The sequence below is a fragment of the Empidonax traillii genome, unplaced genomic scaffold, assembly GCF_003031625.1.
Source record: "Empidonax traillii isolate 1590-97213 ecotype Southwest subspecies unplaced genomic scaffold, ASM303162v1 scaffold337:size667617, whole genome shotgun sequence".
NCBI classification, from domain to species: Eukaryota; Metazoa; Chordata; class Aves; order Passeriformes; family Tyrannidae; genus Empidonax; species Empidonax traillii.
The window spans coordinates 593865-596501 of record NW_020955530.1 but is presented as its reverse complement, the minus strand read 5'-3'; the positions used below and the strand labels follow the sequence as shown (position 1 = coordinate 596501).

General features: G+C 37.0%; 1 protein-coding gene across 1 annotated transcript in view; it reads left to right on the top strand.

The window, feature by feature from the left end:
• The window catches only part of LETM1 (leucine zipper and EF-hand containing transmembrane protein 1), a 35255-nt gene that overhangs the window by 14881 nt on the left and 17737 nt on the right, over positions 1-2637 (top strand). The gene's annotated exons all lie outside the window — the stretch shown is intronic.

The following is a 2637-nucleotide window of genomic DNA, read 5'->3' as shown; positions in this document are numbered from 1 at the left end:
AAAAAAAAAAAGAAAGAAGTGGAACTTTGGGTCTGTCCAGCATGTGCATTCCTCATACAGTATTTAAGATTCTGGCTGGTTTTATGCTAAGAAAATTCTGAATGAAGTTTTACGGGTTTTGTATTCTAGCAAATCAGTCCTAGGGACTGTGAGGTCTGTGCTGGTTGTTGCTGCTGTTCCCCTCATTTTACTGTGAGCTGCGGGGAGGGGCTGGAGGGGGAAGCACGTGTTTGGTTTTGTAATAGCATTTAGGTTGCCAGTTTTTACCACCCATGGCTGTGTTTATCAAATCCTGATGTGGAATGACATCTGCTGTGGCAGTAGTGTGCCACAGTGCACATCTGGCCTTTGGTCTCTGACTTAGGAACGGACAGTATTCCCAACAACCAGTTACATCCGTTGTAAAATGAGTTAGAATCAAGCGAGATCTGTGCTCCCCAATATTAAAAGAGTTCTTAAGCTTTCAGCAATTACTGAAAGATTTAGCGACTGTGCAGCCTAATATATATATTTGTGAGTGTACAGACATCACAAGGACGGTATTTCATGCAGTTGAAGATTCAGTAACCAGTGCCTTGGCCTGCTTCAGAGGATTACTGCTCTAGAAAAGCAATGATTTAAAAAAAAAAAAAGGAATCTACCAAGCTGGGCTCATTAGCCTGGATTTAAATGTACATTACAATTGTTATAAGGCACAGGGGGAGGGATCTTTCATTTTGTTCTTGATTACTTAGTCCGTAGTAGCTCATGCATGTAAGAAGTGGTGGAGCACAAATAAAGATGCATAAAAGAAGTTAAGCAGCTTTAATGACAACAAATGACCACCTCCTGTTTTCAGGTGCTTTTAAGAGGTTTAAATGAGATACTTGTTCAATAATCCTATTGAGACACATTGAGGCTTTTGAAATACTTTCTATAGTGTTGAAAACTGCTGAAACTCTGTAGTATATAGCAATTTGAAGAAAAACATACTAAAAACTGACTTTGTCACATTTTTTTTCTGTGTTATTTTATATTTTCTTCATAGCAAATCGATGTATATATGAGCCTTAATGATAATTGGATGGTCATAACACGTTTTTTTAAAATAAACATTTGAGTTTTAGTTTATCAATACAATTCTTTTTTTTCCCTTTCAGTTCCTTCGAATATGTGCCGATCTTTTCCGCCTGGTCCCTTTCTTGGTTTTTCTTGTTGTCCCATTTATGGAATTTTTGCTTCCAGTAGCTCTTAAGTTGTTCCCTAATATGCTTCCCTCTACATTTGAGACAAAGTCTAAAAAGGTAAGCAGGTCTGAATTTATAATACAGTAATATTTTTTGAAAAAAAGTAGGAATCTCCTTGGTAAAGAAAATAGAAAAAGTCTAAAAGGTTGGATTGGGGTTTTTTTTCAGTGTTAGGGTAGTGCTTTTATCTTACTTATCTTGTTTTGAAGATCTTGCTGTTTAACGTATGGTAATGAACCAGTGCCGTCCTGGTTTGCCTTTTTATATGTGCAGGTGCTGAGCTATCAGGGCTCTGAGCCTCTCTTGTCTCTGCTGCTATCCCCATCTCCGTTTTCAATTCAGAAATGAAAGCTCTGAGACTTTATTTTTCTAACTTGTATTAAAATATATGCTGTAACATTTGTAGTCTTTATTCTTGATGCAAGGTTTTTCATATGTATACTTAATACATAAAACAGCTTCTTACACATTTTTTGTTTAGAGTTTATTTCTTTTAGTTAAGTTTTATCAGAATTAGAAATCCCACCCAAAAACCCTACAAGTTCTCACTTTCAGAGTACAAAAAGCCTCCACGAGGTTTGTACATGGGGAGCTCCCAGTCAGTCACAGATATAATCAGTCGTGATTGTGTACTGGGATCTAAATAACCACTCATCTCAAATTCTGTGATGAATTCTCTTTTTTTGGATGAGATGTAGTGTAGGATTTCTGGGCTGGATACAAGAGTTGGGAACTACCCAAACCAGTTTGTTAGTTTCAGTCTTTTTGTTGCTAATTTAGAGGATTCACTTTAGTTTTAGCAGGTGAGGCCACTCCTGGCATTGCATCTCATGCCTCATGGAGCTTGGAGCCTATTTTCCAGTGTAATTTGGGGATCTTAGGTAAGAGTGACTGCCCTCATGGGATGTATGTGTTACAGTAGAAGCCCAGGAGTACTCCACATAACTTACTTGGGGCCAGAAGAAGTGATATTTCATGCACGTTTCTTGAAGGAACTTTAAAAACCAAATGTTTTCTTAACAGGAGGAAAGGTTGAAGAAAGAATTGAGAGTAAAACTTGAATTGGCTAAATTCCTTCAAGACACCATTGAGGAGATGGCATTAAAAAACAAAGCAGCCAAGGGAAATGTGGCAAAAGATTTTTCAACGTTCTTTCAAAAGGTAAAAAAAAATTTAAAATGTGTTTACTCTTGCTACAGAAAATGGCTTGGTGTTTTATTTGGTCTGTGGTAATCATCAGATACCTTTATCCTGTTGGACTTGAAGAAGCAAGATGTAGAAGCTCTTTTAGGATAAATTTCTTTTTTGGAAGTAATACTTCAGTGTAATGAACTTCTTTGGTGTTCTAGCTGGTGCTTTTATTCTATTAGCAGTGTATTTCTGCTCATTTGCTTCTTGTTGTCTTGTTTTA